This window comes from Colletotrichum graminicola, assembly GCF_000149035.1.
Source record: "Colletotrichum graminicola M1.001 genomic scaffold supercont1.48, whole genome shotgun sequence".
Taxonomy (NCBI): domain Eukaryota; kingdom Fungi; phylum Ascomycota; class Sordariomycetes; order Glomerellales; family Glomerellaceae; genus Colletotrichum; species Colletotrichum graminicola.
Window position 1 is genome coordinate 248,591 of NW_007361052.1, and position 13,467 is coordinate 262,057.

Sequence of the window (13,467 nt, forward strand, 5' to 3'; positions counted from 1 at the left end):
ACTACTTTTACTAATACTACTACTACTACTAACGCTATTACCTTTACTACCCCTAAGGGCACTAAAAGCCTTATTACTACCTCCTTACTACCCTTTTAGTTTATTAGCTTTTTAAATAAAAAAATAAAAATAACTATACTATAGTTTATTTTATTTTATACTATTACTACCTTTAGGCTATATTTATTTAGTATATAAATATAGCTAATACTAAAGCTAAGTTTTTTTACTACCTTAAGACTATTAGTAAGTGTCTAACACCTTAGTGCTCTCTAAAGGCCTTTTTTTACTTATATCTTAGTCTTAATTATACTATTAGCTACTAGTAATAAGTACTCTTAGTATACTAAGATATATAGTAAGAAGTATATTTATATAAGTATTTTTATATTATTATCCTTTTTTTACTAGTAAGAAGTACTTTAGTAACTTCTTACTAACCCCTTATAAGCTACTTATATTATAACTTTTACTACTTTTACCCTTAAAAATATTTTTAAGGCCTTTTATTATAATAGTACTATATATACTAACTACTACTACTATAAAGTATATCTTTTTTAGTACTTTATAACTACCTCCTAACTAACTTCTTATATAAAAAGAGGTTACTACTACTTAGACTATAGTTAAAAAAGCCTTTTAAAAAAAAGTAAATACTACTAAGGCCCCTAACGCTAAGTATAAGGCTAAGGCTAAAGAGGAGAAGTAGCTTCTTTATAGCTATAAGGTTATAGCCCTTAAGGCCTTTACTACTACTACTACCTCTCTAGCTAAGTTAGCTAAGGTAGCTACTATAGCGCTTTAGTGCTAGAACGTACTTCTTAAAGAGTAGACTAAGGCTATTAAGGCTTAAGGTGCCTTTTTCTTTAAGTAGGCTACTACTTACTCTTAGGTTATATATTATTTCTCCCTTTAGTAACCCCTTATTACTTCTTAGTTACTAACTTTTATTTTAGTACTTTACTAACCTTAACTTTTAGTCTAGAGGTAATATAGCCTTTAGTGTGCTTAGTAAAAGTAAAGATAAAGAGAAGAAGTAGGTGTTACTACCCCCTTAGTGCCTCTCTCCCTTAGGCCCTCTTTTAGTTTTATTTTCTTTTTTTTAGCTACTATAGGCTTTAGATACCTAGCCCTTAGGCTATATACTTCTTAGCCTTAGTGTATAAGATATTTAGCTATAGGCACTTAACTAGGTAGGGCTTAATAGTAGGTATTAGTGTATTATAAGACTTAAGCTTGTAGAGCCCCTTATTTTCTTAGGCCTCTGCTGTAATAACTCTACAGTAGGGTAGGGTCACTAGAGCCTTAGTAACTAATTACTAAGACCTATAACTACTGTTATAAATCCTTTTATAATTACTTCTCTCCCTAAGTAACTTTATCCTAAAGTCGTTATATAACTTCTTTTAATAACCTAATAATAATAATAATAAGATATAGTCCCTTTTATTAGCTCTAGATAGCTTCTTATTCTCCTTATTATCTAAATTAAATCCTTTTATTATTTTTATTAATCTAGTTACCTTATTACTATTATTTATAGGATATATATACTTATATATTTTATTTAGTAACATACTAGTAAATAGTTACTAAGTTAAATTATTAAATAAAAATAAAATAGTTACGTAGAGGTAAATATATTAACTAGCTACCTAGTTTGTTTTCCTCCTACTTATTAGTTACTTAAGTAAAGAGTTTTTCTTACTACTAGCTACTTATTTTTTCTTTTCTTCCTCCTCCTTATAGCTTAGTAACCTTTCTATAATTTTTTATTATTACGTCTTTATATTATAATCTTTATTTTATACTTTTTTACCTTCTTGTTTTTCTTAATTCTAACCCTTACTTTACTTACCTAGCTCTTACTAAACTATTACTATAATATCTATTATTTCTTATATATAAATAGTTATTAAGTTAGAGTATAATCCTTATAAGGGCTTTTATAGCCTCTATAGGGGTGCTCCTTATATCTACTGCCTGTCTAGTATATATTATAATATTAATAGCCTTATTTATATTACTAGTTACTATATTACTAAGTGTATTCTTTACTAAGTTAATAAGAAGAAATATTTTATAGTAAGTTACCTTCTTATTAGTAAGTTATTATTATTCTTACTAATATTTATTTAGGTCCCCTAGGAGCTTTTTAGTACTACTTAGTATAGCTAGAACATAATAATATTCTACTATAAGCTTAAGGCTAATAGTAAGTTAGGTTCTATTAACTATAGTTATATTATTCTTACTTTTACCTATTACTCTTCTACTTAGGAGTATATTAGTAATTATATTACTAACCTATTAGTAAGCAGTTAGAAAGTCTATCTTAAATAAGTAACTCTTTAAGAGCTTACTTTTTTCTATAAGTATATAGCTCTTATAATTTAAATTTTAGTATATTTTAATACGTCTCTAGTAACTATTTTATAACTAACCCTTATTTTCCTAATATAGGCTAGCCTTCTTAATACCTTTAATAAAAATAAGATATATTCTTGCCTTTATACTTTTTAGCCTGCCTACCTTTATAATAATAGCTAAGCCCTTACCCTTAAGTTAGTAATAGAGAGCCTTAAGGAGTATAACGCCTGTATTATCCCTAGTAATAAGATTAAGCGCCTTAACTTATTCCCTAAGTTTAAGAAGTTTTACTATATTATTAGTAAGTACTTAGTAAATAATATCCCCTTATATACTATTACTATTTATAGTACTACTTCTATTAGTTATAGCTATAATACTATAACCTTAAGTAAGCGTTATACTTTTAAAACTAGTTATATTCTTAGTAGTAAAAATAAGATTCTCTTAAAGTCTAATAAGGATACTAATTCTAATACTCTTAAATCCCCCTCTATAAGTACTTATCTTTATAAGCGTTAGTAACAGCTTAGTAACCCTTTTATAAACTATCCTACTTATACTACTCTCTATAGTCTTAGTAGTTTGCTTTTAATACTTACTTATAATAGTATAGCTCTTAATACTTTTAGCTACCTCCTCTCTAAGGCTTAGTAGAAAGCTATATAAGCGCTTAATAACACTTTTACTACTACTAAGAATAAGGCTACTTTTTTTAGTAAGAAGATTAATTAGGAGTGTTTTATAAAGCGTTTAGGTCTACTTATAATCCCTAAGGAGCGTAATACTCCTAGCCTTACCCTTAGTAACTATTTAGTAACGCGCCTTACTTTTTATACTCTTTTTACCCTTAGTAACTCTACCTTATTAGCTAGTTATAACACTATAGCTACTAATATTCTTAGTTATAACCTTACTAATAAGTAGGTAACTGCTTTATAAGTGCTTAGTAATACTTTTACTACTGTTTAGGAAGAGGCTAAAGCCTTAGGTAAGAAGTTTAATAAGGACGCCTTCTTATATAACCTTAGACTATCCCCTATCTTTAGTCTTAAGGATAACGCTAGCTCTAACGTTAATAAGGGTGCTAGCTCTTCTACTTCTATTAGTAATAACTTAGTAAAGCTAGTTAACCTTATTATTATAGTATTTAAAGTATAGCTTACTATTTTTAATTTTAAGGAGGCTAAGTAATCTCTTATCTAGGCTGCTTACTTTAAGCTTACTAAGTAGTTAGTAAAAGGCTATAAGTAAACCTATAGCTTAAAGGCTAAGGGTAAGGGCGCTACTTTTTACTAGCTTACTAATAAGGAGAAGGCTACTAATAATAAGTATAAAGGTCTCCTTAAGGCTACTTATACTACTACTAGTGCTATAGGCACTATATATATTAATCCTTATAATCTAGACGCTTAATTATAGTTTTCTTACTAACTATTTAGTAACTACTTTTTATAATAGGCTTTGTTTTTTTAGTTTCCTTATAGCGTTTAAGATAGATAAAAAAGGTCCTATAGGTAGCTTTATAAAGAATATATATTTAGTAAATAGTTACTAACTATACTTTATATATCTTATTTCTTATAAACCCTCTTAGTTTACTTTTTATACTTTTAGACTACTTCTTATATGCTATTAAGGTAGTATAAGGGTTCTTATATATTATATTCTATAGGCTATCTAGCTTATTTAACTAGGTAGTAGAGATTATCTTTACTACCTTAGTATATAATAATTTCTTTTACTTCTTATATATTATCCTCTAGTTCTAATTTAAGGAGCTTTACTAAGCCTTTAGTAAACTATTACCTATCTCCTTATAGTTCTAGTAGTAACACTAAGAATACGTTATATAGTTATTTATATTATTCTAAGAGGTAAATATAGTATGCTTACCTACTAATCCTTTTAGTAATTACTACTTTAATATATTATAGTGCTAATTTCTTATTCTTAAAGTGTATATTCTTAGTTAACAGCCTAATAACCTCTCTATAATAGAACTCCTTTTCTTAATACCTCTAATTATAATATGTAGCTTATAACTTAGTAGCTTTTTCTTACGCCTTTACTGCCTGCTTCTAAACGTTAGTAATTCTCTTAATTTACTCTTTTACTTCTTATACTATAACCTTATAGCTAGGTATATACTTTATACTCCTTAGGTAATACTTATATAGTGCTATAAAAGGGGATACTCTAATAGTAAAGTGCTTACTGTTATTATATATAAATTTAGCCTTATCTAGTTATATAGCCTATTTATTTAGTAAGCTATTAGTATATAGTTATAAGTAGCGTTCTAGCGTTTAGTAGGTCTACTCTATTAGGCTATTTATCTAAAGGTAATATATAGTAAATAGTTAGTAATAGATTACTTTTACTTTTATAAATTCCTTTTAAAATAAACTAGTAAATAGCTTATCTTTATTAGTAATAATTCCTTCTAGCGTCCTAAACTTATATTCTACCTTTTTATATAAGATTTTTACTATCTACGCTATATTTAGTATCTTAAGGGTAGAGATAAATATTATAAACTTTATTATTTTATATAAGATAACTAGTATATAGTTATACTTAGCGCTATTATTATAAGCACTTAGTAATAACCTTATAATAAAATCTATTAAAATCTCTTAAAATAGGTATAATAGTAATAGTAGTAATTATAGCTTCCTATATAGCTTATACTAAGGGGTTATTACCTTAAGGTAGTGTTTATAGTTCTTAATATACTACTATATATCTTTTTAAATCCCTTCTTAATAGAACTTCCTTATAATAAGGTCTAAGGTCTTTATTACTCCTATATAACCTACCCTAAGGTTATTATAGTGTTAGTAAAGAATCTCTATCCTTAGTAATTCTACCTATAGGATTACTAATCTTCCTTTAAAGAACAAGGTGCCCTCTCTATTAATAGTATATATCTTAAATTTACTAGCTATACTACATGCCTTTACTAATTATAATAAATAAAACTTATCTTTAGCTTATAGTCCTCTAATAAGTTCCTTTATTTTAGTAGTAAGGTGTAGTACTAGTGCTGTTTTAGTAGTTATAAGCTTCTTTATAATATATTATAAGATATATTATTCTAAGATAATAACCTTAGCTCTAACTAGTTCCTTTATTACCTTAGTAACTTCCTAGTAAGCACTTACTAACTATCCCCTTATATTTTAGCCTTAGGTTATAATAGTAGTAATTATTACTAATTAACTAATATATCTAATAGCCTACTACTAGTATTAAGGAGAGGATTTCTTACCTTAGGAGCTACTTACTATATAGCTAGGGTTTTATAATAATACTTTTACTACTTATATATATACTTATATAACTTTACTTTTCCTTTTAAGGCTAGTAATCCTTTAGTATACGTTAGGTAGTAGCTTACTAATAAGCTATAACATTTTTACTAACGTTAGGAGAACGTCTTTATAAAGCACTTCCCCCTCTATATAGTCTAGCCTCTTAGACAGCCTATCTGCTAGGTTTGTTTTACCTAGCCTATACTTTAGGTTAAAGTTAAATACTAATAACTTATATACTTACTAGGTAAGCCTTTTATAAAGGTCCTATATAGGTGCACTAATAACGCCCTTTAACGCCTAATAGTCTGTTAGGATAATAAACTTCTCTAACAGCCCTTAAAGGTAATAAGACTAATACTTTAATCTCTTAATAATAGCTAATAGCTCCTGCTGCCCTATAGCCTATTACTACTTTATATTAGTAAGCTTTTATAACTAGTAGGTAACTAGTTACTACTATCTCTTTACTTACTATAATAGTATAGCTATAATAGCTTTAACTAATATATCTATCTTTATATATATTATACGTTAGGGGTTTTAGTGTATAAGTATAGTTACTAATAAGAAAGTAACTTTTAGCTAATTAAAAGCTTTATTAGCTTCTTTAGTCTATTTAAACTTATATCTTATATTTATATAGCCTTTTAATAGTACTATTATAGGTGTAGTAATACTAAAATACCTTAAGATAAATTTATAGTAGAAATTATAAAACCCTAAGAAGACCTAGATATCTTTTATTAACACTAGTGCCTTTTAGTTAGTAATTATTTATATATATAATTTATCTATTTTAATCTTTTTTAGCGTAATTATATACCCTAGGAATTTAACCTTTTACTAGTAAAAGGAGCACTTTAACAGTTTTATAAATAATCTAAATATCTATAGCCTCTAAAGGACCTTCTTAAGATCTTTAGTGTGCTGCTCCCTTATTATAAAGTAAATTATTAGATTATCTATATATACTATATAATAAGTGTTAAGTAGCTTACTAAGCGCTTAGTAAATAAACGCCTAGAACGTTATAGGTGCGTTAGTTAGCCTAAATAGTATAACTATATATTTAAAATAACTATATTACGTCCTAAACGCTGTTTTCTAGTAGTCTTCTTTTTTAATATTAATATAATAGTAAGTATCTTAAATATTTATCTTTAATATCTATTTTACCTTATAAAGCCTATTTAGTAGCTTACTAATTAATAGTAATAGATAATAATTCTTTATTATAACCTTATTAAGGCCTTAGTAATCTATATAAAGTTATATTATGCTATCCTTTTTTAGTATAAAGAGTATAAGTACTCTAGCCTTACTAATAGACCTAGTAATACGCCTGTTTACTAAGTTCTTAGTAATATATTAGTATAATTCCTCTAGCTATTTCTTATTTAGTAGGTAGATTAGGCTATATAGAGGCTTCTTCCCTAGCATAAGATTAATTAAGTGTTTAGCCTTACTATATACCTATAGTCCTGTTACTAATTACTTATTAAAAGTAGCTGCTTTACTTTATAACTCCTCTAGGAGTATATCTAGTAGTTTTAGCTTTATTAGTTTACCTACCTTATATAAGATATATAATATATATATATATTTATTATTTTTAATAATATTATAAGTAATTAACTTTAGCTTTATAATAGATATTACCTTATAATACTATTAATTTATAGCTATATTTATTTAGATACCTTCTTAGCCTATAGACTATCTAAATATAAGAATATTAGGTTATCTTTTTTTTTATTTTATCTTAATAACTAGTTAGTAAACCTTCTATAGCTACTTATAGTAGTTAATTAAGAAGAAAGTTAGCTAATAGGCCTTTCTTTATTCTACCTTTTTGCTTATAAATAACTTAAGGGTTAAGGCCTTAGCCTTTATAGGCTTTAAGCCTAGGTGTTTTACTAATCTAGTGCTAATAAAGTCTACTTCTAAGTATATATTTATTACTACTTTAATAACTTCCTTAGCGTCCCCTTATAGGATAATTACTATAGCTATAGTAGTAGTTCCTATAAGTACCTTTATTAGTTTAGGTGTAGGTGTTTAGGGCGTAACACTTATGCCTACTTATTTTTTAATAAGTTAAGTTTATAGACCTTAGGCCTTATAATAATATTTTATATAGTAGTAATTCCTTTATTTAGTTAGTAAGTAAACAGCCTACTATTACTCCCCTTATTAGGTTTTCTTTTATAGTATTTACTTATAAGGTGCCCTAGCTTATTATAAATATAACACTAGCTTACCTCTAGCTAACCCTTTAGTAACTAAGTGTTATATCTTTTACCTCCTACTAGTTTATACGCTTACTTTATTAGCCTTAATCCCTTAGGTGTATCCTTACCTTAATCCCTTTTATATAGCATAGGTCTCTATAGCTATTTACCTTTAGGTATAAGGCGCTTCTTACTATCCCTTACTAATCCTTTAGCAGGCTATTACTCCCTAAGTAACTATAGCTGTCTAGCCTTATAGGTAACGTCTCTAGGTTAAAGGATAGGCACCTTCTATTATACTATCTTATCTTATAATAGAATTAGTAGGCTAAAAAAGTAGTAGTACGCCTTAGTTTTTAAGTCCTTAACGTCTTTAGTGCCTAGGTTATAATATATTACTAACTAGTTAGTAAGGTATTACGTTAGGCTCTAGCTGTTATATATTCTTATTCTTCTTAGCTCTTACTAGTAGTCCTATTCTTAGGCCTTTAAGTTAATATACTATTAGTAAATAAACGCTAAGAAATTACTTTACTTTAAGGGCTTTAGTAGGCCTTTTTTATAGTTACACTACTATATCTATAGGGTTAGAGACACCCTTAAGAGGGCCTATTTAATATATTACTTAATAATACTTCTTAAGTAGAGCCTATTTCCTACCTCTATAGTAATAATCTAATTAGCTACTTAGGCGCTTATAAATTTTTCCTTTATAGTCCTATAGTTATAGAATAGGGGCTTCTTATATTCCTTTTTATTAGGACGCTACACTAGTCTGTTAGTAAGCTCTTATAAAAGGCGCTTATAGTGCCTTTACTCCTTATAATACTTCTTAACTATAGTTTTTATAGTTTCTTAAAAGTATAATATTATTACTTATATAGAGTTAATAATCCCTAGGCCTAGTATAGTTATACTAGCACTTTAGTATATACTTATACTCTACTTACTATATAACTACTTAGTAATAAAAGCCTTATTAGCCTTATTAGCTTTATTAGTAGCTATATAGGAATCTAGTATATTAAACCCTCTTAATAGCGTCCTTCTTTACGTTATTTCTTTATTAGATTATTATATAGACTATTTTAGTAGTATACTTTAATTAATAGCTATAGTTAGGCCTATTAGGTACTTAATTCTAGATAGCTACAGCTTATCTATACTAGCTACACGTTAGTAACGCGTTAGTAAAAGATTAGTCTGTCTAGTATTATTCTAATCTATCTTGCCTATACTAGTTTCTTAAGAGAGATAGAAGCTTAAGAATTATAAGATATTTAGCTATAGGCACTTAACTAAGTAGGGCTTAATAGTAGGTATTAGTGTATTATAAGACTTAAGCTTACAGAGCCCCTTATCTTCTTAGGCCTCTGCTATAATAACTCTGTAGTAAGGTGGGGTCGCTAGAGCCTTAGCGACTAATTACTAAGACCTATAACTGCTGTTATAAATCCTTTTATATAGTGCTAATAAATAATAAAAAAATTTAGCCCTTTAGGCTAAGTACTTACTTCTACTTAGTGTTTTTCTTACGCCCCTTTAGTAACTCCTTACTTATAGTCTTACTATAAATCCTTAAATATATTTCTTTATAGCTTTTATAAATTTTCCTCCTTACTATATCTTTTTTATTTAATAAGGTACTATTTATTTTACTATAGTCCTTTATATACTACTATTTAGTTTACTTTATATATATCCTCTCTTTTTTTTAATTTAAATAGGCTAAGGCTTTACTAGTACTTTTTTAAACTTCTTTAGCTAGGATTATTATAGGACAATATGGCCGACCTTGGATCTACTTTACGGCCTTGCCGGTGGATCTATTGGTTAGGCCGATACCCTGCCGACCGGTGGGCCCTGTAGGTGCCCCACTTATCCCCACCTGTTAGCAGTCTATAAGACTAGCCGTTACCAGCCGTAGCCCTTCTAGCTCCTAAATAGTTAACTAATCTATTACCTATTAGACTATATTAAGTAGTAGTATAACTACATTATAATCTATAGGTATTAACCCTCTACCGCTATTAATTACCTAATAAGAGGTAAATACGCTAATCACTAGAAGCTATTTAATTAGTTATCTAAGTAACTAATTAGAAGCCTATATTTCTTTACTAGCCGGTTGCTAATATACGCCTACTAGCAGAGTTTTTTACCCGCTAGCCCAGCCATCGCCAGACCTCCTAACCCAGCTAGAGCCGCCATCCCTCTAGCTAACACCCTTACGTTTAACAACCTCACTTTCTTTACCCTTCTTTTCCTCTATTATACTCCTTTTTACCCTCTTTTTTACCTATTAATCCGTTAAATCCACTACTACTAGAGCTGCCGTTAATTAAAGAGCTTAAGAGACAGCAAAATCGCCAGCCTAAGCCCTACCAGAAGTGCAATACTAGATTTCCCTCACAATCTGCGCTTTTTCACTATATATACGTAAATAATTACAGCCCCTATCGCTACCAACTTTACCACCAAGACTTCATATCTCAGAACGCTCTTTTCTACTATCTACTAGACTATAAGCCCCTATCGCCATCACTATCCCAGCTATCTTTACCATCAACTTCACTATTACTGCTGTTAATCTTAATAATCTCTTTACTACTATCTTTACCTATAAGCAAGTAATCTATATCGCTAGTACTACTAACACTCCTTACTACCACAAAGCTTAACCTAGCTATTAAGGCTCTTTATAAAAGGGCAGTAGCCGTTAAATAGAGAAGTGACAGCCCATCACCGCCGCCATCATCGCCACCACCACCAAAAGACACTCCCCTGCCGCCAAGATACACTAGATTACCACCACTAACACCTCAGCCTAACTACTACTAATTCACTTATTTACTACTGTTAGTACGTGACTTTATAAAAGCAATAAGGGGACTCTTTAAGTCATATGCCCAAGAATACTAGCAACAGCCACAGGGATTTAGAGGAGGTTACCTACCTAGAGGTAAATCTCTTCCCTAGTAAATCCAGAAGCAAAAGGCAGAAATACAACTCTATAAGCGTAGGGCTTTTAACTATCTGCCAGCGCTACCTCATAAGGCCGCCTAGTATAAGGGGCAAGACAATCTTTACAATAAGGACAATAAGGAAGACAACAAGGATAATAACGTCAGCTATACAGCAAAGACTAGTCCCTAGGATAATAATAACAGATTAATCTATTTAACAGGGGATTATTACTATAACAACAATAAATATCCCTATAAGCCAGGTTAATTAACCTAGGCCACTTACAGCCAACCAACCTCACCAGCCTACAGCCAGGCCACTTACAGCCAGGCCACTTACAGCCAGCCAGCCTCGCCAGCGCAGCCGTCATACCTATACCTAAGCCCATACCCAGACACCTACACCCAGCCACACAGCCAGCCTATGTATTAACCTAGCTAGCTAGAGTACTATCTATCTAGCCTACTAAGCCATAACAGTAATAATAAATAGAAGTATAGTAATAATAGTAACACTATTAGAGATAACACTATTAGAGATAACACTAAGGGATATAAGGACTTTAATAACTATAGAGATAAGTATAGTAATAAATACTCTAATAATAGATACTCTAATAATAAATACTCTAAGGAAGACTATAAGGACTATAATAACTACTAACCCTTAGGTATACCCCTCCTATAACAGCTAGAACAGCCTTATAAGAACCTAAGATCTACAGTTAGATTAGTTAATTACACCACTAGTTAGCTATTTTTCCTTTTCTACCTTTTTCTAAATAATCACTATATAACAATTATTTTAATTAAAGGGGGGCACTTATTACAGGACAATATAGCTAACCTTGGATCCACTTTACGGCCTTGCCAGTGGATCCATCGGTCGGGCCGATACCCTACCGACCGGTAGGCCCCATAGGTGCCCCACTTGTCCCCACCTGTCAGCAGTCTATAAGACCAGCCGTTACCAGCCGTAGCCCTTCTAGCTCCTAGATAGTTAACTAATCTATCATCTATCAGACCATATCAAGGATAGTAAGAATATATTATAAATATAGTACTTTATTTTTATATTTAGTTTATAAGCTTTTTTACTAGTAACTACTTATATTATTATAAAGGGTTTAAAATACTTATCTACTAGCTTTTTTAATAGTTATCTTTACTTAATAAATTTAGCTAATAATAAGACTTTTTCCCCTACCTTAAACTTAACGTCTGTCCTTTTTTAGTTATACTACTTCTTATAGGTCTAGCTTATAGACTTTAGTATACTAATAATAGTAGCCCTTTAGCTCCTTAGCTCCTTAACCTTTTTATAGGCTGTAAGGACCTCTACTAGTTTTTATCCTATTAGTCTTATGTTATAAGGGTTTTATAAAGCGTAACCTATAAGGGCTTCTACTAGTAATACTTTAGTTACTTTATACTATACCTTATTATAAATAAATTCTACTATTAGAAGCTATTTAACTTAATTATCTTACTTTATATTATAAAAGGCTTATAAGAAGTGTTTTATATTCTAATTTTACTACTTTATCTATTTATTTATTTAGGGGTAGTAAGTAGTACTAAGTTTTTACTTAATAGCTAGCTAGTAGTATACTACTACCTAAAAACAGCTAGTAAATAGGGATTCTTTATTTAATATTATTACTATAAGGATACTAAACCTTAAGAACACCTTATTTACTAAAAAGGTTACTAGCTAGTCTACTATAATAGTCTCTTAAGTAAGTAAGTAGATAGCGTACTTTATAAGCTTATTTACTACTACTAAAATACTATTATATACCTTACTATTAAAGCCTTTTAACTTTAGTAGCTTTATAATAAAGTCTATAGTTATATATTCTTATAGCTAGCTAGGCACTAGTAGAGGTACTAGCTTTCTATATAGTAAGTAGTACCTTAGTTTAGTTTACTAGTATGTTATATAAGTCTTTATATACTTCTTAACGTCCTTTTTTATTAACTTCTAGAAATATATTTATTTAATATATTTAAGTATATAGTTTACTTTTAGGTAACCTCTAGCTAGCTTATTATAAAATACTATTAGTAACTTTATTCTTACTATATACCTATTAAGGATAAATAGTCTTCTATTATACTATAGTGCTTTATTCTCTCTTTTTATTTGTTAACTACCTAGTTATTACTACCTTTTTAATTAGGCCTACTTATCTACTAGTTATATTATAATAATCTTGCTTTTTAGGTTAGTAGTAAGTTATCTTTAGTCTAGTAACCTAAGACCTAGTAACTTACTATATCTAAACGTTATAACCTATTTCTTAAATCTACTAAGGAAAACTACTAAGAACGCACTATACGCTTCTCTCTCCTCCTCCTTAGTAGGCTAGTAGTCTAGCTGTTATAAGAGCCTATTTACTATATTATCTTTCTTAAGCTAGTACTTAATCTTAAAGTTAAATAATAGAGTAGGGTAGGGCAATTAGCCTAGAGTAAGGTAGTATACGTACTTAATTAGAAGATCTTAATCCTAATTAAGTATAAAGATATAAGTTAGCGTTAATAGGTTTAGAGATAAAGAAGTAAAATTTATTC